The sequence below is a fragment of the Bactrocera neohumeralis genome, chromosome 2 (assembly GCF_024586455.1).
Source record: "Bactrocera neohumeralis isolate Rockhampton chromosome 2, APGP_CSIRO_Bneo_wtdbg2-racon-allhic-juicebox.fasta_v2, whole genome shotgun sequence".
Classification (NCBI taxonomy): Eukaryota; Metazoa; Arthropoda; class Insecta; order Diptera; family Tephritidae; genus Bactrocera; species Bactrocera neohumeralis.
Window position 1 is genome coordinate 2,603,774 of NC_065919.1, and position 24,650 is coordinate 2,628,423.

The window sequence follows — 24,650 nt, forward strand, 5'->3', positions numbered from 1 at the left end:
TTTTTCAATGTCTAGAATCAGAATTCAAGCATGAGAACAGAAACCCCAAAAAAAAATATTTTTTTTTGTTGACCGGTGTAACTAATACGAAAGGGGGAAATAAATATATAAAGCATTTTTATCCATGTCGGCTCTACTATGCTGCTGTTTTAAATAAGGTTATCTGGAAGATATTAACATAACCTTGAGTAATCATAAGAACAATTTTGAGACTGGTTTCTGATTAAGATAATCTAAGGAAGATCTAGATGGTATATAAAAATAAAATTTGATTATGCCTCTAACAATATCCAAGTAAAATATATACGGATGCATTGAAAATCTATTACAATATCATAACTTTTATTTTGGTAGGCCATTTCGGCTGGGTGCGGTTTGCCGGAACTGCCATAAAGCAGTATTGAGTAGATTTTATCGCTGCCGGCATAGGCGCCTGCATTCGGCTTTATTGCTTGCAAAATGGTCATGAAGTGAGCGAAATCATTGGCACAATGCCAAGCGAACAGAGCGGAAATGCCAACACAAACAATCAATATGGCAAATAGAGGGAAAACAAACAGCCATTTGAAACGCACATACACAATTACACAATACACCATTAAGGACTAAATATATACTTGTCGCCTTGTATACATATATGTCGTATATATTTGCGCTCTGGAATGTACATAACTGCCTTGGCTAGCACATTTATCATACAACAAAGCATACTATTAATGTCCAGATAAGCAGAAAGCAAATCTCGATAAAAGTAAGGCTATGCTGAGACCCATTAAAATCAAGAAATGAAAACGAAGCCAAACGCATACTGGCAACTTGCGAAGCGGCGAAGTAGCCTAATGGCGTGAAAAGCAATTGGAAGCATAAAAGTGTAGGTGTAGTATGAATGTCGTGGAGGTGTACATAGCTTTCACCAAAAATGCGCCATGCCCATTTATTGATTTGGTTAGGTTTAAGTGCGAGCACAAAGTAACTAGCCAAGTAGAAGTGAGATTATTTTGTGGGCTTTTGGTAAGGGAAAAAGCGTGTGGCAGAACGTTCATGGCAGACTTATGAACATACACACAAATACACAATATTAGCCAAGAACATCAAACATGCTTTGTTGTTGGCAAGTAGTGCAAGCTGATCCGATCTCCTTCTCATTCTTTGAGCTGACCTTACATTAAAGTGTTTCCGAAAATTTAATAAGTCAACGCCTAAGGACATCGGCACTTATAACGTAGGATATCGACAAACACAAAACTGTATGTTAGACCCACTAAATATTAATTACTTCTAACATATGTACAAACATTAACAAACTAGGGGAGGTCAGAAAGCTTGTGTAGTGGTGGAATTCTATTTATTATTGAAAGAAATGAGGAATCGGACTGATATCACTCTCTAGAATTATTGTCAACTTAGGGAAAAGCTTATAAAACACGTCTTCGCCATAATTAACGGATAATTTAGTAAAACAAAATAAGCCAAAAAATGTTTTAGAAACTAGAGAAACTCTATTTAACACAGCTTATAATAAGTGTTTGCTAACTCAAAATGTCAAATATTTTTTTTTTTTTTTTAAAAAAATCAGGTTTTGATCTAAGAAGCGGAAAACTGGGAAATGAAGGAAACAGTGCATTCTAGATTATTCGTTCTTAGCGCCTATACTATTTTTTACTTGACCTGGCCTACCTGAGTTTTTATTAGACTGGCTCGCATTAATCTTCGCATTGGTAAAGCCCACAAAACATGTTTTTTGGGCTTAATCCAGGATCTTGCTATGTCTGTTTCTGTCTGACTAAACAAGTGCATGCTAAAGAGAAAAAAATAAGAAATCATTGCCAGCGCTTTCTAAAGCCAAAAAGTTATCACAGCACCCTCGCAAATATTTCCATCAAATCAAGTAGAATACGCGGGGATTTTTGGGGGAATACATGAAAGTAAATAAGCAAGTCAAATACTGAGTGCTAAAGTTTCCGCAAATAGCTATAAGATGCTTTTGGCAAATAGTTACTTGCTTTGTGGAGAAGAAATGCACACAAATCTGTTACAAAAATACACATATATACATATATATTTACATATTTATGTGCGCAAACTATCCGACTTGTTAAATATTTGTCTGCACGTTGCGGTGTACATTCACTACAGTCGTCGCAGCGATAGAACTAATACCGCAAACAACTGCACGCCAAAATCGGAAATATATTATTCAAAAGTTTTCTTACGCGTGCACGCACACCAAGACTACATTTATACTCACATATAATATTATGTGTAGAGTATATTCATTTAGGTATATTTACGGCAGTGTTGTAGATCTTAGGAGGAGTTTCAGCAGTGCCTTAAAGTAAAATAAATAGTTCCGAAGGGTTTTTAAGCTAGCTTAAAAGATTAAGAGGTTAAATGGTTTTCATGGCATAAAAAACATATTATAGTCTTATTTAATTCTATAACATCTCTAGAATATTGTCGTCTCAAGATAATCGAATAATAGTTTTGATGACACCGCCTCGTAATGTTGCTCGCTCGTTGTCGGCTATATACACAAATTAATCTCAAATAAATTTCACACAGGTCTTTGAAATATAATTCCAGTAAAAATATAAAAAAAAAAACTAGAGAAATTTTCACCAAGATTTGCATTTTTTTGTAAAAACGTTTGCCAAAAAATACGCTCTTTTATTTTTTTTGTTTTCCCTCGGTCCAATACCAAGTTTATAATCATAAACCCTTTTTTTCTTTTCACTATTGATGATCCTGTAAGAAGTTGTGCTGTCAACGCGGTGGCAGATTTCTTCCAAAGGACTGCAAGAGGTGATCTTCTATTAGCGGAGATTTTAATATTTTCCTTTGGAAATTTCGATAAATTTTATCTAGACAACACCAGTAGCAGATATTTTTTTCTGAACTCACGCAGACTGTTAAACATGCAAAATGAATATGTATCCTTTAATTATGCATAACTTAAGGCATAATATTCAATCAAAATATGATTACTTATATATAGCAAACGCGTACTTCAGTTTCTTCTTCTTACATTAAGTCCTCAGATTTACTTAGTTTATTATACAAAATTTACATAATTCTGCAAAAATATATATTTCCCTACTATAGTTTACTTACGATAAATGAAGATATAACGATTAAATTTCCTTTGTGAAGCATGTTCCTCTGTAAAAAGGTTAACTCAAAATATTCTATGAACCCTTTTGTTAGATAAAAATTATTCAATTTAGTGTGAGCCTAATGTGCAAAAGCTAATATGCATATATATTGAAACACTTTCGCAAGTGATTCGCACAAAATATTTAGATATAGTATATAAATATATATTATTTCTTTTTCTCTATGTGCGGCAGAGAAGATAAGTAGGCCATAACTAAATCACATTGCCTGGTGATTGACTCTGTCAAAGCTGGTTAAAATATTAGCAAATATATAACATTCAATACCTATTTACTTTTGCAAGCTTACATATACAAAAGCACATAAATTTAATAAAGAAAAGCTTTGAAACAAACATACATATGTCTCCGTTCTGATGCAAGTCTTGATAAAAAATCTCTATCAAATGTCTGCTTGAGCAAGCGGAAGAAATATTGGATATACATACATGCATATATGTATGTCAAAATATTTTTTTGGAAAAATATGCTTTCTGCTGCTTTTATTTAAGAAAATGCCTGCTTGAGTGGATGCTTAGGAAGTTAAACTTCGTGATGAGTTCTGAAGTGGCGATAATTTTGGTCTGATTCCGCTAAATAGGCTGATATTCGTCAAATAAATGTTGGTAAATGCATATGATCTTTACTTACACATATACATGTCATTTCTTTTATCGCGCAAGATTTAATAAACTTCAAGTAAGAAGTAAGAAAGATGCATGCAGATCATATTTAATGACTGTAGATAATTCACTTCCTTTCCATTTTAAATGTTTTATATTATACACATTTGAGACAATAATCTCATATCCTCTCTATGTCATTACAAAAAAAAATTGTATTTTTCTTCCATTTAATTTGTTTCCCTTGAAGAACTGAGCATAGCGAAATGTACACTGGCGAAAAATCTCAGTCACGCCCAAACCTCGGCAGTTACTCGAGTGAGCAAACAGCGCCGAAGTGTTAAATACTAATTATGCTGCAACAACAAACCAATAGTCTGTTGAGAAAAAGTTAAAACCCAAGGCGAAGTAAAAAACTTCACTTTCATGATTTGTTTGTAGATTTCGTTAAATGCCGGCTTTTGAATATTTTGTCTCGTTGCTCATTGATTTTTATGTAGTCCATTTAATCTTCTACAAACATGTCTGCCAGCATATACGAACATTTACACATACTGTCTCATTTTGATTGTTATTTTTTGTATAATTTCCACGCAAGTATTATTGCTGGCGACTTCGTCTAGCTGAAGCCTATTATTTTTAATATTTGTGGAGCTGTTGTATACTTGAAACCTACTTGAAGACGATACTAAAAGCTTGCGTTAAGAACCTGAAATCGTGTCTTTTTATAATTACTCGTGTTCAGGTTGAAGACAGCTATCTTTCAGCATGTGATGTTCATTCTAAAACCACAATCATAGAGTGCTTTTAAGAAGCGCACAATTTCCTAAAGGCATGGCTGACAAACCAGTAACTAAAGAAAACACATATGTTTGATACTTATATTTCATATGCTTTGCCAAGTTAATATGTCAATACTAACATTTATTTCCGAAACGTGCGTATGCGGATAAAAAAATAATTCAACAAATATACTTCATTAAAAAATTATTTTTAGTGTGGCTTGCGTGCTAAAGTGAAAACATTTGAGTGGATTCTTTCGCTGTAACTTTTATTTCTCCAGTTTTCGCACTTTTAATAAAAATTTACTTACCAACATGTTGCACGAAACCTTAGAAGTCCTATTGCAAAATATTATCTGAAAATTTCCGTTCCAATACATTATTAAAAACTACGAATAAGAACAAGGGAGGTATATACTTATATATGTACATACACATATACAACAAATGTATATGAGTACATTCACTTATCATTTCGCATTTACTGAGACGAAAACTTATAAAAATGCTCAAACTTACTTCGCTGCAGTTAAAAGGTAGCGCAGTAATAAAATGTGGGTCAAATAACAACGGAAGTCAATGCACCGATATGGGCCACGCATACCAGTGCACCAGTCCGTGCATGTATGTATATGTATTTACCCAGCAAGGGTTAGTGTGAGGTCACAAGCGCCACTGACTGGCATATTGCAACATGTGCAGGAGGAGTGCGGCGAATGCGGCCACAGCGGCGCACAGCCGTAAGTCAAAGATTTTGCGCAAAAATTATGACAGTTCAACAAATGCACAGCGGGAAAATAGTTTTCTGCTTGCTCGCTCGTATTTGCCATGCGCTGAGGGGAAATGGCGGCCAAAAAATCACGAAGCAGAGACAAGCATTGCGGAATATATAACGGGGCGTATAAATTAAAGATTTTCTACAAATACATACATATACATATATGTTTATATGTTTATATATTTACATATTTGCTGTAATGTTTATTATATATATACAAGCATACAGTTACATGCTCGTACGTGTGTTTTGTAAAAATATAGTTTTATGGCTGCCTTACTTGGCAAACAAATGCGTCTGTTGGCAACGAGAAAACTTTAAGTAGTTTATAGCTTCTATAAAAATTAATGAAAAAGTTGTTTCTAATGAAAAAGGGACGAGCATTTCAAAAGTCTCTCTACATCTTGGGAACTTCTATGGAAACTTTTTGAGCTTCTGCGTTCTGCTTGCTTTTAGATTTTTAACAAAAGACACAAACAACTATAATGAGTGGCGAAAGTGCGCGCTTAAGTCATCATTGTCAATCTAAATGTGTATGTATATGAAAATTCGCAAACAAATGAAATAAAATAAAAAACTACTAAACTGCCGCTTTAAATTTATTTAAATTGTATCCATCAGCAGGCTGTGCATATGAAGTCTGTTAAACCTTAAGCTTTCTAAAGATATTATTACAATTTAACTCGGTTTAATTTATTGATTAAGTTTGAGGAGTTTTAATTAATATACCACATATGCTAAAGTCTTTTAATAGACCTCCGAATTTTTGAAAATTGTAAAATTCCTCCATCAGGCCAATTGCTTTTGCCTACTTTCTTATATCTCCTTGCTTTTTTAGCCAAAGGCTGTAGTTCTGAAGAAGTACATATATTTCCGGCCACAAATACTGTTACCGACCGTTACAAGAACTTCAATTGTGGTTCTAAAGGCAAGCCAACTGGCTCCAGCATGCTTAACCATACATTAATAAGTTAAAGATGTTCGTGATAGCGTTTGACTATCAGCACAACAATGTGTTCTAATTTCAAGGCTAAATTGTCTATAAACACACCGAATTAAGCAAGGGTGACAGTGCCTAAAATGTTGAGCAACTATTTGCCAACAATATCAATCGCCATTGAAGTGGACAAGTTTTGCAAAAAAATAAAAAAAATTATGTAAAGCGTACCTCGCTATTTGCTCCGCACTATCTGTGAATACAACTCATTTGCTTGCTCAGTTGTTAGTTCGCTATCAACACCATCAAGAATGACCCCTTAACCGCTTCGCCTCCCTCTCTATCTCATTCAGTTCCACGTAATGGTCATTTCATTGTTCATTGTTGCGTTCGTGCAACGTTTCCCCATTTGAAATTGTTATTAAAAGCAGGCGCGGCGCGGCATCAGCGCTCACATGTCTGCGAAAAACAAACAAGCTCTTCACACAGGCATACAAACCGGTAAGTGTGTCTGTGCGTGCATGTGTGTACACACTGTTACAGTAAGCAGTGTTTATCAACATGGCGCCATCTTTATTGCTGTCGACGAGCGCGAAAATTAAAAAAGAAGAAATCTGACAAACAAAAACTGTCGTCGTTCTGAAAAAATTGCTGCGAAAAATATTGTTAGGAAAAAGTGGTTGCTAACACATGTTTTTGGTCAGTTAGCTGCCTTCTTTATTCGCCCTCATTCATTTTGTTTTTGCGATTCGCTGCGTATAAAATTCCTATTTCGATTGCCTTTTTGTGTGCCCCATTTGTGATTCCAAATAGCAAATTTCAACTAACAATATACTGTTTACCATGCCACCGGTTTCTGTTGAGTTTCGGAGGAAAACTATTGAAGTGACAGAATAATTTTGGACTATTTGGTTGTTGTAGACGAATTTCATCAAGTAACAGTGAATATGTAAAGCTTGTAGATGAAAATGAGTAAGTGTATGAACGAATGTTAGAAAAATTAGATTTACTTATTTTGAGTTTCAAGGGTTAAACATTTCTCTTTATATATTTATATTAAGATTTTGGTTCTCAGGAAGTGTAAATTAATATAAATAATAAAAAAAAAATTATTGATCGCAGAAGAGTGTTAAATTTTCAAATTATTTTTTAGTCGTCAGCGATAAATAATGAAGCAAACTAGAAAACTGAAATACGTAAATACGAAAATGTAACAAATCAGCTTTGAGTTTTTCCTTGTCGGGTCTGTATTTTGAAATTAAAAAGAGAAAATAATTAAATCGCTACATCAGATTTCGGTTTGGGCATCACCATTTTCGTGTTTGAAGAATATTTGAAAACTAAAAACTTCTCGTTTTCGCTCAAGTTGTTCACTAATATTAGAGGTTAGAAAAAGTAGTAGTTTTCACTTAATTCCTGGTCGATTGCTAAATTTTCGCTTCGTTGATCAACACACTGATATGTGATTGTACACTCGCAATCTATTTTGAATAAGTTGAGAAAATAATTAAAAATATTTACGAAAATTATCCAACACTCCACTGCATGCAGAACGTTTTACAAGAAAAATATCACTCATCCGTCATGGCAGCCGAAAATTTTCGTGATTTCCATAATTTGTAACGCTTACTCATTATATCTGAAATAAAACTCAAGGACGAAATTTCGCGTTTGAACCACAATTACAACGTGGGGCGAACGAAATTAATTAAAGTAAAATAAAATACTGCAGGGTGGCAAGGCAGGTACATATGAATGAGTACGTACCAGTGTAAAAAGTTAATGAGATTTCTTTGAGCCAAAGCAGCTTATTATTTTTCCATATAAAATTTTCGTTAGGTAAAACAAGTTGGTCGTAGGAAAAGTGAGTGCTGAAGCAAATGAAACAGAATTAAAAAAAAAAGCGAACAACCATACATACATAAGTAATAAGTCGATTAATACACACACTTGTAACGCGCTGCGTCATGCGTATGCAATATTTACAGTTTGGCGAAAATCTGCGCTATGCCATGTCTGCAAGCGCTGCCTGAACAGATTTGCGAAAATGATTTGAATGGAAATTGGTTGCTACATACCGACTGACGTAGGCACATACACATTTCTATGAACAGAATTTTCACTGAAGAAATTTCCACGAACGCACGTGCATACATTTATGTACATACACACATATGTGTGCGCACACCCTCGAAGGTGAAAATCACTGCAAATTAATTTTATCAGCACAGTGGCGGCAACAAAATAATATATGTAAGAAAATTTGCAAAAATTATGCCACAGCTTCGAATGCTTGCGAAAATTTTTTATGTATGTCGCCTGCAGCTTTTTACACGCCGCCGCATACATACATTTACTTACAAACTAACTAAATTTTTGTCGATTATGCGTTCGTGGAATTGTGGGAAATTGCAATTAATTTTGATGAGATTTATTATTGAGTTTGGATTTTCGTTGAAATTCTGCATATATTTACACACTTTTTGTGTTTGCTGTCGCCTTTTTGATGCAGTTTAAAGTTAAATGGAGTTTAAAAATATTTCCAGGAATATCCGTTTGCCAGAAAATCTAGTAGAAATATACAATATTCTAGTGTCAGAAGTTAAATTCCTGAGTTTGTGTATTGCTGATGTGAATTCTAGTCTCATTTAAATTTAAAAATACCCGCCATAATATCCCCCAGAAAGAATGAAAAGTTCATGACCCAAAAGCTCTAAAAAATTAAAAAACGATTCTGCTGACTGTGAAAAGGGGTGATCGCGATAGATCTAATTCTACGGATATCAAAGCGGTCTGCCTAACATATAGTGTGTTAATATTTGAGTATAGGGAAGCCTCGTGGAAAGTGCTTGCAGCGCAAACTCTCAATCATCCTTGAACTCATGGTCTGACAAGTCAACAAATTCGATACTAATATTGCAAGAATTGAGCTTCTAGTTCTTTAGAATTTTTTCCTCTCCCCAGCAACATTTTCTGTGCTCAGATTTCAAGAAGGGCATTTTGAAACAAAAAGCGTGCCCGAAATGCCTTATTGAAAAGTTAGTTAGTTCGCTATAATCCATTTATAGCCCTCAATGGAGTTTAAATTGATTAGTAAATTTAAATTTGGCAAAATATAATGTTTTTCCTTAAGACGAGCTCTTCGTTTGCTTGTGAATAGCGCGTGAGATATTTTTATGACAAGTTTATATCGAATATAAAAGTATTAATTTTAATAATATATGTACATGTATATTTCTTTATTTATTAAAAATATGCTTAAATACAGCAGCCCATACTAATCCCCGTTTTTCTATATATTTCAAGGTTAAAAATCGATTTCAACCAAATGTTTTCCTTTAAAATGAATAGATAATATTGTGTGACATTTCGATCATATTCGAGGTTTTATATTTGGTATCGAACAAATGAAATAATAGAGACATTCGCATTTTTTGCTGAGCTTTGGCAGTTACCGAGCCATAACCATGCGCCAATATTTGCATGTATAATTTTTCTAATGTTTTGGTAAACCAGCAAATTAGAATCTTCCAAATCAAACATGTGAGCACACCAATACATATAAATAATGTAATAGGTATAAACCAGTACGGACTTGTATATGAACAATGCTTCAGTTAGGCGAGTGAAGTGAGCAATGCAATTTGACCTTGATCAGATGAGGTAAAATGTCATTGACGCAACCCGATTCGATAGTTTTTGTGCCAATTAATTAACGCTACGGTACGCTTCTAGCATTTTCATGCTTAATTGAGTTGTAGAGGAGATAACTCTGGTGTGTTTGGAAAGTTCCCCCCCCTCGTTCACACATCTAGGTTTATTTAAATCAGCGCACGTAATTATGTTAGTGTCTATACAAGTTTGTTTGTTTGCGAAAAGCGTATAGAAACTTTTGCTCCAGCTACCAACGAGCTGTTTCATATGTGGCCTACGCTTACACCCGTCGTTCTCCAATTGTTAATACAGCAACAAATAGGCAGTTTTAACTTATTTATTGCGGGGCGTGCGTGACTATTTTTTAGAAACATTTTGATTAAGCAAATAGATTTTCGCGGAGCTTGTTATTAGTTATCTCGTCAGGAGCATTTTCGTGAAAGCCACGTGCTACAAACATGCAAGGAAGTTGGCTAAATGTAGACAAGAATGTGCTTATAAATAAAATTTTGTTAACTATCAGGCAGCCGCCACTTTACTTTGGAATACTACTTTTACCACACAAACATTTAAATATTATAAACTGTGTGTGTTCTTCACACCTTTCATTGAGACTAAAATTTAAAATTATCACATAACTAGTTGAACAGATTATGCCTAGGCATTCTGATTGAATTTGATTACTGTTTCGAAAAATTCAGGCATAATGTGAAGATCAGCATGACCAATTTTCAAATCACATCTATTTCTGACATAGCGTCATCTTGCAGAAAGACCCTTACAATGCGTTTATGGGTACCACATCAAGATTTCCATCGACGGTTCCTTGAAAGAAACTAAAGCAGTCACTTTTTGCTCAAGCCTTGTCTTTCAGCAGCACTTTCTTGCTCTAACTAAGTAGACGAAAATCACTTACACTCTCCAACAATTTCTTTTCTGAAATTTAATGTCAATCACTTAAACAAATTTTACTTTAGTATGTACTTATGTTTGTGAAATTGTTTGTGTTTAAGTGAGAATTTCTCCTTAACGAAGTTAATATTAATTAAATTTTGTGACATGTGATTAATATGAAATAAGTGTAAGTCAATTTATTTGAACACTTTATGTTTCTGAATTCTATCAATCAATCACTTCGCTTTGTAAGTCAAATTATTTAAGGGCATATCATCACTTAAACCAATTATTCATTTTCAAATGCCTTTGGCTTTCTGTACTCGTATAGCTTTAAAATCCGATAATTTATCACTGAAAAGAGAAATTATTATTTTTATTACACAATTCAATTGTGCTCGAAAATGAGATGGCAATGAAAGTAAATAAAATTACATATATGTATGTATATTATATTATATTGACGTTAGTCATCAATCGTTTAATGAAATCCTGAATAACAGTTTTTACAAATACACACATTGCGGCACAGTGTGTGATTTCGTGATTACTGTAAAATAGGCTCTAAAAATACCGGAAGTTTTAATACGACCCAATGAAATTTCTGCTCCAAAAAATTTGAACCAATTGGGGGATATGGCTTTGAATTTCAATACGTTTTTACTACTTGAACTGGTGGGAATCCTAATGAAATTATTTCCTGGTACTTCGACGATTTCTCAAATGGTTTTGGCTTAATTGTAAATACACTTTACACACAGACTCCTAACTTTATAAATTTCTTTGGTTTTATGCTATTTAATTTTTTAAAAAATTCACTAACTTGTGACAACTTTCTATTTTATTTTTTTTTTTAATTTTATTAAATTTTTTAAATTTATTTTTAAGTTTGAGCAAATCGTCCCACTGTCCGTCATTTGTTATCGCAAAACCTGTATTTTCGCTTGCTATTTATATACGATGTGAATGTTTTGTTGTTCCTAAAAGCTGCTGCTGCTGCTGTTGTCAGTGCAAGTAATTGAATTCTAATTTATGTAAGAGGTTTTAAGTATTTTGCTGCAGGTCCTTGTGTGCAAATAGTATACAAAATACGCGCTCATTGTGAATCAGGAAATCAGCAATAAATCGATACAACAAGCACTATATGTATATGTTTTGTATTTGGGTGGGCATTACTTATTCGAATGGGTATTACTTGTATTAGATAAGTATGTTTGGTATATTTGAACATAAGTGTTTAGTATGAAAGACTTAAAACTGTCACAAGTTTAATTTAATCTCATCTTGATTGATTTTGTAATGCTTGTAAATATATTTGTTGTTACAATTTAATTTTTTTATTCTATTTGTTGTAATAATTTAATGTGTAATGCAAAGCTTTCAATTATAGCAAGCTCTTCAACTAGTGTTTTCTGGTCTTAAATTTAGGATGATTTTCATTATAATGTATTTTTCTGCTTTCCCAATCTTCAGCTATCCACCACACATTCTTTGTCAACAGTTTTATTATTATAAATTAAAATTGATTAGCAGCACCTATAATCAGCTGAGCCGTCATTTGTGTGCGTGTGAACCTTTTTTCAGCTGTCAGAGAAAATAGTCGAAATAATGGTTAATTTAATTTCTCACGTTCAGAAAATTTAACCTCCACACTGCCATACATCATGACATGTAGAAATATTTGTTGTGGTCATATATAAATCATAAACTAAGGACTAGGCTATAGATGGCAGCGGCAAACATATACATATGTACGTTAAGCCACAGACAGCGCGACCGAAACCGTGCACATGCAAATACTAATAAGCGACGACCTCTAGCAGGCAAACAGGCGCACCAAGTAAATACTAATATATTCGCTTTAACGTATTTGCAATTGGTACAGTGTATGCCTCAGTGCATAGTTAATATGCGCACACATACATACATGTACTTTGTACAAAGCATACACGTATAATCGCTGCATTGAATATTCAAAACAGTATCTGACCAAAAACATTTTTTTAAATTTTGTAAAAACCTTTTTAATATTTTATGTAGTAGAGTGTCATCTACCTTAATTTCTATAAGGCTCTAATTTTGGAGTTAAGCTTGCGAAAATGTTTGGTAAAACTCTTCCATAAAACCGTCAGAAGGGTACCTCAAATGAACAGACTAGCGGATATTGTCAAGCACAATACTGGGTGTACATATCACACGATAATTCCGCCAGTGGGCGGGTAATCACTATAGCAGCAGTTCAAGCCGCTTCAGAAAGGTATGTATGTATATTTCAATAATTATTTTACAAAATCTCAGCATATTTATTGTAATTTTATGACGATATCTCACACCTTCGTATATGGGACCATGAATTTTATGCAAAGTATACTCAACCTGAAGTGTAGAGAAACTTTTTTTGACAAAGGACACAGATTTCGAACGTTACATCACTGTTGTCAGTTGGAAATGAAAAGAAGCCTTATTATGCTAGGTCCTGTTGAAATATTTTTGCTGCTGGAAGCGAAATTACACGAAATGGAAAGTGAGCGTTTTTCTAGCTCGACTTCAACTAAATTCTAATAATGCAATAAGAGGTCATAATATAAATTTTATGAAATAATTTCGGTTTTAACCATTTTCGTAATTTGTGGGATGAGAATTTTTATCTTCCTTCATATCATCTATACTTCAATTTTCGAATTGTTTTATAGCTTTGATGTATGTGACCTTTATTCGTAGTATATTAGACAGAAATGTTATTTTCTGGAGTTCCCTTCACTAGTGATGTGTTGTTTCATATCTTAGCAGGAAATACTGCTACAAAGCGCCTGTGGTTTTTAATGTGTGTATTTGCATGAATCCAGATTTAAAATTTTGTCAAAACTGTCACCTCCCCTCCCTCTACATACTCGTTTGTTAACCCCCTAAGTTGTGTATATTTGCATAACCTAAAGTCACTTTTTTCTAGTTCGTTTAAGATTTGTGTAATCCACACAAAACTAGAAATTAGAATTAATATTAAATCGAAAATCCACTGCCCATCATCATACAGAACAAAAATGAATGCTGCGCTTTCATTTGTAAGTAATAAAGCGCAAACCCTGACCTACAAAATATGAATGGGCATAGACCAAATATTTATGTGCGCAAGTACACATGACGTTGCCGTTTCGTGCACATAATGACATGTTGATAGAAGCCAACATAAAGATACGTTACAACTACTCAAATTACCAACCGTACACACAGAAATAACATACGATTATAGCGATTTTGTATATATGTAAAATAGCAAATAAACATACATATGCGTACAGAGAAACAGGCTAAGCAAAAGTTTTTATGCCACAAGCCGCCCCAAAAAGCAACTGTGCAAACATCGCAAAACCACAAAAGATGTAAAACTGTCTGTTTAAATTAAAGTGAGTTGCGGTTGGTTAGCGGCATTTTGAGGCCCTTTGCAATACGCTACCAATATGAGTGTTTGTGTATGTGTGCATTACATATGTATGTGTGTGTGTGTGTGTTGGCTTAGTCCTTGACTTTTGTCAAACTTGCTCACCAACCCCTCTACAGCTTGCGCTCTACATGCGCTCTTGTTTCGTTTTATATGTCCAACTTGCCTCACACACACACACTGCCGCAAACATGCACACAAATATTGGCTTAGCAACTGGCTCAACCACTGTGCATCTTCAAGTTGAAAATTTTCTTTTACACTGGTTTCTCTGCTCTTGCATTTAGATTCTCCATTTTCATATATGCGCGCGTGTGAGTGTGTTTGCGTGTGTGTGTCAGTTGTACATCAAGTTTTGCTGTGTGCCACTTTTGCAGCACGCATGTTGCGCAATCATCGTGTGTCGTCGCAATGTGTTGCTGTTGGGGCAGTTGCTGCCACTGTTGCCCTTTACTCAAACATTGCATGCCATCCAATTCGAATGCAGCATCAACACATTGCGAGTTGCTCGCACACAGCCGCTTGTTTACATTTTCCACTTTGTTTTCCATTCAACGCTTTATGATTGCCGTATGTGCTGGTTGCTTGCACTTTTCAGCTCAGCAGTTGACAGTTGGAATTTGAAATTCAAATGCATAAACGCCTGTGAATTTATTGCTCCTTAATGCCATCGAAAAGCTGTTATTCCACTCGAACGCTATTGAAAGGCGTTTCGTATTCTGAGAAAAGTTTTCAGTGCAAAAATGTTTGAAGATTTTATCCTACAAGATTGGTTACGTTCGTATTGTGTGAATTTGATTATGATGTGATGTTTTGTTGTAAATCCATTGCCTGGCCAAGAGTTTAAGCCTATTAGAGATTTTAATGAAAATTTGTACTGAGATTGACTTATCTTTAACAAAAATGTCAAATATGTGAACTGGAAGCTTTATTAAATAAATTGGAAAGCTTAGCCGAATTTATGTTATACACTAAATTTCATTATATTATGTATGTATAGTAACCATAGTCATGAAAATTTCCATTAACATTTAAATACATATATTTACCCTGTCTCGCTTCAGAAAAGATAACTGCAAATTGTTTTTGTTAAATGTGTTATCTGTAATTAGAAGAATTTAAAGAATATTATTAATAGAAAATATGTATATGAGGAAGAAATATAAATTAATATTATGATAATAATTTCTTTATCTATATATATATATAATACTAAAATTATGGAGGGAACATTTCTCCAGCCTGCTAACGACAGTGAAAACATAACACCAGGATATGTCGAACTCGACGACGATGAAGCAGACGTTCCATTGCCCGACCATGAAAAAGAAACACATAAAAAATTAACGAACAAAGAACAAACTCTATAAGTTCCTCATTAATCCCGTCCTGCTATATGGTGCAGATGCTTGGACGATGACAACATCTGATGAGTCGGCCTTAGGAGTTTTCGAAAGAAAGGTTCTGCGAAAGATTTGTGGTCCTTTCCGCGTTGGCCACGGTGAATTTCGTATTCGATGGAACGATGAGCTGTACGAGATATGCGTATGGACGAAAACGCTCCAGCTCTGAAAGTATTCGACGCAATACCCGCCTGGGAAAGCAGAGGAAAAGGAAGACATCCACTCCGTTGGAGAGACCGGGTGGAGAAGAACCTGGCTGATCTTGGTATCTCGAATTGCCGCCAAATTGCTAAAAGAAGAAATATTTGGCGCGCTATGGTTAACTTGGCTATAATCGCGTAAGCGGAGTCTACGCCAGTAAAGAAGAAGAAGAAGGATTTATGAGCGCTGTAGATAGCTCTATGTCAACAAAATGATATCAACGGATCAATAGAAATGACTTAACCTTGCTTTTGTCCCACCATGACATGTTTTTTTATCATCGTCTCACTTTTGCTACGATATTCGGCCGATTGATCGTCTGTTTCCATATTGTAAGCATAGATCCAAGACTCATCGTCAGTAATAATACGTTTCGTCACAACCTGGTTGTCGGAAAGCATTGTTTCACGTTAGCACGACGCTGGTTTTCGAAACAATTTTGTGATTTTGAAACCAATCGTGCTTCCACTTTTATATCACCGAAGACGCTGTCCAACATTATGAATATTTCGTCACCAGCAATTTGATTCGGCACACAAAATTTATTGGAACTTCTTTCTTGAATAATTTCGCGTCTTCTTCAGAAAGGCAAGCGTATATTAAACACTAATGATTGTTTTGAAATTTTGCGCATAATTTAAATTACAAAGTCTTGCTGTTTTTTCCCGCATATAGTGTTTGGGGCACCTGCATTTTAATTAAAATTAAGTAGCAAATTAATTAGCTTCAATGGTCCTCGGCCTAGAAACAAATGCTACTTAATTGCATTATTTGTGGTTTGTTTATCAATATATTGAAAGTAAACATGAAATCTTCAGTAATTGCAAAGTTATATACATATATCAATAAAAAGCGCCGAAAATTGTGGCACGGAAATCACGTAAATAGGAAATTTGGCAAACTCAACAGAAAATGGGTCACAATTGAGATTTGGTATTTACAATTTATCTGTGTGCAAATATTATTGAAAGCCTTCGCAAATATTTACTTGTGCATAATATAGATAGAAATATATATATATGTATGTATGTATATATCCGCACTTGCCACAGAGTGCATTTTGGGTATGCACGCATTTTCGCTGCTGGATTCGCTTAATTCTCATTTCCTTTACTATTTATTTCTTCAAACTTTCGTTATAGTGCACATATGAGCATATCTCGTGGCATAAATGCGCACATCTGGGCGTGTGTGTTAGTGTTATTGTGTGTTAGTGCGGTGTTGCGCTGCTTTTTGCGTGTCGGCAGCCACACCGCAAGTAGATGTTGCGGTTTCCCATGCAAGTGTTTGCGCCTAATCAGACAGCAACTTTGCACATTATGATTGATTGCTATATTTGTATGTGTGTATATATACACATATTCACGTTTCCTTACTTCATTTAGATATATTTATGTATATACATATATGTTTCAGACAGCCTTAATGCGGCTTTGTATGTGGTGATGTTCTGTTTGCACCTATTTCTTCGAAGCATTTCTGCAAATAAAGCAAATGTGTAGAAATGTGATTGATTTGCGGTTGCGGTATCTTTTGTAGCTGGTTAGCATTTATATATACATACGAGTATGTATATAATATTTATTAGCGAATGCTAGCAGGAATCCACTGTACATATTCCACATAAATTTACTAAAATATTTTGTGGTCAGAGGAAAAGGCTTTTGCTTTGTGAAGGCATTGCAATTCGGTCTTTGCATTTTAATTATATTTAGTAAGCAAAACAACGGTTGAGGATTATAATTTAATAAAGTGGATTTTAGAAATAATTATGCAATACAATTATTTACAATGGCAAGGCCTTTCAGCAAGACATTTAATTACCACTTAATCAAATTTAAACTCAATTGAATATGAACAAATTTATTAGTAGCTTCAAAATAGCCTTTAAGTTCACTTAAAACTAAAAACCACTTTTCGAGTCGCATTTAAGATCCCGATTCCAGACTAGTGAGTTCTACTGAACACCAAAATTTGTTTGAATTTTATAAGAATAAAAAATTTCAGTTGCAACTGCCTTATTTTTCGTAAATATTAATATTGTCTGTGAAAAATTTAATGAAACGAATGGTAATAGGAGACGAAAATTGTAACGAATTTGACAATAATGTGCTAAAAAGATCATGGTCCAAGCGTGGTAAAGCTCAACAAATGGTCGCAAAGCCAGGATTGACTGCTCAAAAGGTTATGCTGAGTGTTTTGTGGGATAGGAAAGTTGGGATCAACTGATGAGATTGAAGCAAGCCATCGAAAAAAACGGCCAGAACTGATCAACAGAGAGGGCTTCGTCTTCCATCAGGACAACGCTAGATCACACACATCTTTGATGACTCGGCAAAAGCTGGGAGAGCTTGGTTGCGAAGTTTTGATGCAACCACCATATAGCCCTGACCTTGTACCATCGGTCTACCATTTGTTTCGGTCAATGCAGAACTCTCTTAATGGAGTAAAGTTTGCTTCAAGAGAAACTTGTGAAAATTACTTGTCGTAGTTTTTCGCCGATCGACCAAAATGGTACACATTTGGTTCATAAATATAAAAAAAATAAGTTTAAGTTAGATTTGTAATACGAAAAGACTTTTTCGACTACCCAATATAAATTTGCCCTATCACTGCTAATTTCTGTAACCTGGTACCTTTATAGTACACGAAACTACTAGCATTCATTTTCGAACAGAATTCTTTAAGTTTGAGAACAATTAAAATCGGCTGAGTTCCACATTCGGAGAATAGAGGAGTAGAGTTTTCACTTCGCCAGCTTGCTATTATAACTTGCTACGCTTTGGATTCGATTTATAGGAGACAGTTCCCTCGGTTATTCATAAATGCCTTTCAAATATCCAGTGAGCTGAACTCTCTGCAAAATCCATATCGAAAATCGAGAAAAGGAAATACTACTAATAACTGGTTTTTCTCTTTTGACAATGGTTGCTCATCGGTAAAGAAGAAGGAACTCTCCGGCTAGTTTATAATATGGCAAATTTTCTCATTAAAATCCATCAGCTGTTAGGTAGTGACTTAAAACTTTTTCAAAGACACATCTTTGAACTTTTATATAATTACCGCTTTCAGATAAATAATTTATAAAACAAGCTAAGTTCTACTTTGCAATTATTTCACTAATTGGTATGAAAGTTTATAATAGCATAACCGAACACTGCACAAAAGCGCTCCACACATAAGCAACAAACAGCACAAACGCGCTTTCTTGACATGAGTTGCCTATATGTAATTACCACAGCGACAACTTTTGGCCATAGTGGTTAAGCAATTAAGAAAGTTTTTAGTGGTTAAATTGTGTAGAGTCCATAAGTACGGCAAATACATTTTACATAAGATTTGATTGCAGCCTCTCGAGCATATATGCCATGCTCTCTATATTTCGGCTGCAAAAGGGCTAAGGTACTTCAACTATCTTCGAGTGTGTGTGTATAGCAATTAAGACGACCACAAGAATTTCTCTTAGCTGTGGCGGTCACATAATTGCAAAGATTTGAGCAATAGGAAATTGTTTTGCATAAAGCACAGCAAAGCATATTTGTTGTATAAATATATAAGATTCCAACATTCGATATAAACTACGGGATAAGTACACCAAACGCTCTTCCGTTCAACCACTATCAAATGAACCCACTTTTTAGCACACAAGCACACCCCCTTTGACTTGATTACGCTAAACTTATGGATGTCACTCATACGCCCTGGTGTGTAGTTGTAAATATTTGTGCTTGATCGCCGCAATCGCTGTCGTTGTGTGTATCGTTAAATTCTTGCATGAAGTCATAAAATAAAATTTAGTGGTCGTTAAATTCATTTGCAACAGTCGTATAGGACATCAGCCGATACGAAAGTCTTCAAAACAGCTATATTTTGACGCCGATGAAAGCTAATATTTTATATGACATTGTTAAGGAGAAGCTAGTTAATAGCACACAAAATGAAAACTGAAAATTTAATATTCCATTTAGTTTTGAGTGCGTGTAAATTTTATGAATAAAGAGAAACTATAAAAGTTTATGAAATATTTACTTTCTAAGTTATATACATATGTATTCAGCGTTAGAATATAGTGAGAGAAGCTTTTCCTTCCTGTACGATATGTTGATTATGTATGCATATCTAAAAGTGCTTATAACTGTATATAAGTGGTTTATATATTTGTTTTTATATAAATGGCGCTCAATTTCGAAAACTCTTCTAGGAAGATTTTTGCGGAGACAATTTGAAGCTTTCAGTATTTTTTTCCTTTCCGTTATGCAGTTCATTCTTATAGACTGTGAGGGTGATTTACCCTGATTATCACGTTCGCATTGGCGAAACCGAAAACCTTGTTCAATAAATTGTTTTGGAAATCGCAGTGGCCGTGGCCCCGCCCCCTACTAAGTACTTACATCAGTGTTTAATAAAAAGATTATTTCAGCTGAATTTTACGTTAAGCGGTCAATGGAGGATATGTGCCCTATTTATTATTTCTGCCTTTCTTATAAAATGTTGGTCTTGATGTTGGTCTTAATCTCTTAGATAGACAGTTTACTTTTAAAGTAACAACTTAAAATATTCAGAAGTGTCAAATATAGAGATATAGTTCACACAAATCAAGAAAAGAGACTAGCACAAGGAATGAACTGAGGACGAAACCAAATTTATTTATCGACGAATCCGAATTATTCAAATTGAACTACAAATATTGGTTACTGAAGAGGTATATTCATATGGCGTCACTGTGAGTGCTTAAATGTGAGTACTTTTCTTCACATTTATTTTTTGACGGAAGCATATGTTCAAAAGCCGCTTTCATAAAATAAAATTATGTATTATATATGTTCATTTCAAGAAACAGATTCGCTGCTGAATTGCAGAAAACAGCTAGTGCTCCGAAGAAAAGTAACATCTTACGAAGATGTATTATAGCTTATTGCTCTTGACCAGTGAATCATAGTATTCAAATAAGAAAATTCAATGTCAAATTGAAAACCAGCAAATAAATTATCTATTTAAACAACTTAGATTCAAGTCATTAAATTTATTTTCTATATGTGCTTCTATGGATTGGGAATATGAATTCCAAGTAAATTGAGCTTTAAATTGATTACAAATGTTAATAACTGAAATTAAGTTCAACTGAAACATTTTGTTATTGAATGGAACAACATATAATTAATCTATCCAAATTGAGTTTATTTTAAAACACATATTTACATTCAATTCTATGAAACAATTTATTTTGTAAAAGACTATAGTATACATATCAAAACCTTAGGTATTGTAAGACAACTACAAGTTTTTCTAGTGTAAATACATGTATGTGCAATTAACGCTGTCATATGTGTTTATTTGCGTTAACGTAAATTACGGAATTGCTTTCAATGATGCTTAAGGATATGCAATTAGCAAATTTTAATTGACATCAGCTTCCTTTTCACTCTCATAAGTGAGTGTTTGGCTTAACTTTATAAATTAATACATAACTTCCAGCAACAACTCCTTCTGTACTAATCTCAGTTGTAAACTTGTCTAGGAAATTACTCAGATTTTTCTCTTAAACATATATCTAGAAGAGTACACATGTGTGTGTGTGTGTAGTTTAGAAATTCGTAAGCAGCAGTATGAATTCTGTGTGTGCTTCAGCCCTTAAAGCCCTTTACAATTTTCGAATGCAATTGGCTTGTTGTGTCTCTGCTTGGGTTTGCACGTGCGCATAGCACGTTGCCTCGCAACCAACTCCATTCATGCTATATGGTACTTTATTAATGAGCTCCCATAATTAGCTGACAAGTACGAATCTCCGTACAAACTTTCTGCCACGCGTACGCACACATACATACATGGCGGGATGGTGTACAAAGTGAAGTTTGTGCGAGCACAGGATGTGCTGGTGCAATGCTAATGAATGACAATTCCGCTTTAACTCTGTACACTAACTAACACCACAACACGTGTGCACTTCGTGTTTGCAATTGAAATTGCTGCGTGCGCTTGCCAAGCGTGGCATGTTGGCATTAAATATGTATTAGGTATTGGCGTCAGTGTTTGTTATTTGCAACTTGGCTGACACAAACAAATATGCAAGCATACAAAACGATGTGCATTTTAATGATATAATTGTTATTGTTATTATTGCGCTAGAAAGTATTCGTTCAAAGTTTACCCTTGGCATGTGGCTGTAAACAAGAAAGTAGGGTCTCATGTACAATCAGCCTTTTAATTGCTAAGACTGCAGCAGAAACTATGCTGCACATGTTTGCAATAGCTGGCAGATGTCGCTCTAAACGAAGCTGCTGAAAAGTGACAACTTCTAGTAGCTATTTCCGTTTGGAAGAAAACATTAAGCAATTACCCGAAATGAAAATGGAGACGGATCGAATTAACAGCCGATTTTTCCTCTAGTAATTGCTTCTTGTTTAAAATCGAAGAAACCTCTTCACTTCCGATTGATTTGGCCTTTATACGTCTCTATCTGGATATAATTATCTTTCAGACTCCACTTCTGAGTGCAGCTCAAAACGTAGTTTATGTGACCTAAAACAAATACAAAAGGCTTTAAAACCAGTTTGACAACTCATATCTACCTTGTTAGGTGATGCTGAGAACTCTTTAAAATCACTCTGTGCTAATTCTGTTAAACTAGATATTAGTCACATTGCTGAAGTCGGATCAAGAGTGCGTCTACTGCAAAAGAAACATTGAGACAGATTCACGGATAGAGTCTCTTTGGACAGCCTTAAATGGCTGCACGCCTACTTGATCCCAGAAAAAAAACGTATATCATATCAAGTATATCAAGTTCCGTAGCTTTTAGATTCTTCTTCTTCTTTATTGGCGTAGACACCGCTTACGCGATTATAGCCGAGTTAACAACAGCGCGCCAGTCGTTTCTGCTTTTCGCTACGTGGTACCAATTGGATATTCCAAGCGAAGCCAGGTCATTCTCCACCTGGTCCTTCTAACGGAGTGGAGGTCTCCCGCTTCCTTTGCTGCCCCCGGCGGGTACTGCGTCGTATACTTTCAGAGCTGGGGTGTTTTCGTCCATTCGGACAACAGGACCTAGCCAGCGTAGCCGCGGTCTCTTGTATCGCTGAACTATGTCATTGTCGTCGTGTATCTCGTACAGCTCATCGTTCCATCGAATGCGATATTCGCCGTGGCCAATGCGCAAAGGACCATAAATCTTTCGCAGAACCTTTCTCTCGAAAACTCGTAACGTCGACTCATCAGCTGTTGTCATCGTACAAGCCTCTGCACCATATAGCAGGACGGGAATTATGAGTGACTTATAGAGTTTGGTTTTTGTTCGTCGAGAGAGGACTTTACTTCTCAATTGCCTACTCAGTCCGAAATAGCACTTGTTGGCAAGAGCAATCCTGTGTTGGATTTCCAGGCTGACATTGTTGATGGTGTTTATGCTGGTTCTTAAATATACGAAACTATCTACAACTTCAAAGTTATGACTGTCAAGAGTGACGTGAGAGCCAAGTCGCGAGTGCGACGACTGTTTGTTTGATGACAGGAGATATTTCGTCTTGCCCTCGTTCACTTCCAGACCCATTTGCTTTGCTTCCTTGTACAGCCTGGAGAAAGCAGAACTAACGGCGCGGGTGTTGAAGCCGATGATATCAATATCAGTGATGTCATGCTTTTAGGTTAGGTTTGTGCGATTTTGCTGAAATGAGGCCTTCACTGCTAACTCTCAACCACCTAACTTATGCACAATTTGTGAAATTTATTATTTAGCAATTTATATGCAACCTATAAGCACTTTAAATAATACCAGCCTTTGGAAAAAAGTCTTCTCAAAGCAATTTGAAAATCTTCTTTTTCATTTGCATGCCAGTCATATTTTACCGAATCAAACGAATCTCCTGCCAGCTGCATGGAGACATTTGATGATTGCCGAAATTTATTGCAATACATTTTGCAAGGCAGCACGGTCATACATCAAGAAAACCAACAACAGTAAGTGCACCAGTTAGAAGGACACAAATGTCAAACCATTAACAACTGCCCGAAATGTAAATTATGCACGGCTGTCCACACGAAACCTACAGTTAGCACACACATACTCTGATACGTGTGTGCATACATACATGTATGGGTATAAAGATGTTATGTAGGCATAATGTATGTATATATATGCATTTGGGCGACAAAGTCATGTGGATACATATTTGCAACAAGATGAGGCAGAAAGCTAATAAAAACGTACAAATCACCTAACTGTTTTGTATTTGTGCGCAAACGATGTCTTTCTATGTATGATGTGTGTGTGCGTTTACACATGTGCTGTCTTGCTGTTTGTTTACTTGTGTTGGAAATTAAGTGCTTAAAAATTCATTTTCAAATATTTCACAAAATGCAATCAAAATTGGCCAGACCGAATGGCTCGAGGAGTCTGTACCCTTTACTCAGGCAGCAGGCAGCTATCAAATTGTGGCGGCTTATCTGCAACCGGACACGCCCGCTTAGAAGTGCCAATAAAATAAGGAAAATGTAGTCGTGCATTTGGATTTTACGACATTCCTTACGAAAACGCGCCAAAAGTGTAAACATACAAACAGATATGAATGAAAGAGCTCAACTCCCAGGGGACACATTTGCACATATGTATGTATATAAAGTATACCTAAGCTTGAGCGTATCTACTTGGCTCGAAGACACTGAAAACCAGGGCAGCAATAACGGGTTCTATGCCTACCACCAGCCCTTAGGTGTGGTATATAGGCCGATTGTGTGTATGTATGTATGTGTTTTGAATTGTGGGGAAAGGCGTTGAGCTGCCAACACAATTTC

At 35.2% G+C, this 24,650-nt stretch overlaps 1 protein-coding gene across 1 annotated transcript in view; it reads right to left on the reverse strand.

The window, feature by feature from the left end:
- LOC126766139 (neuroligin-4, Y-linked) overlaps positions 1-24,650 on the reverse strand; it is a 129,850-nt gene that overhangs the window by 75,141 nt on the left and 30,059 nt on the right. Inside the window, exon 2 of the mRNA XM_050484007.1 lies at positions 15,309-15,361. The gene's annotated coding sequence lies outside the window, so the exon portion shown is untranslated. The remainder of the gene's footprint in view (positions 1-15,308; positions 15,362-24,650) is intronic.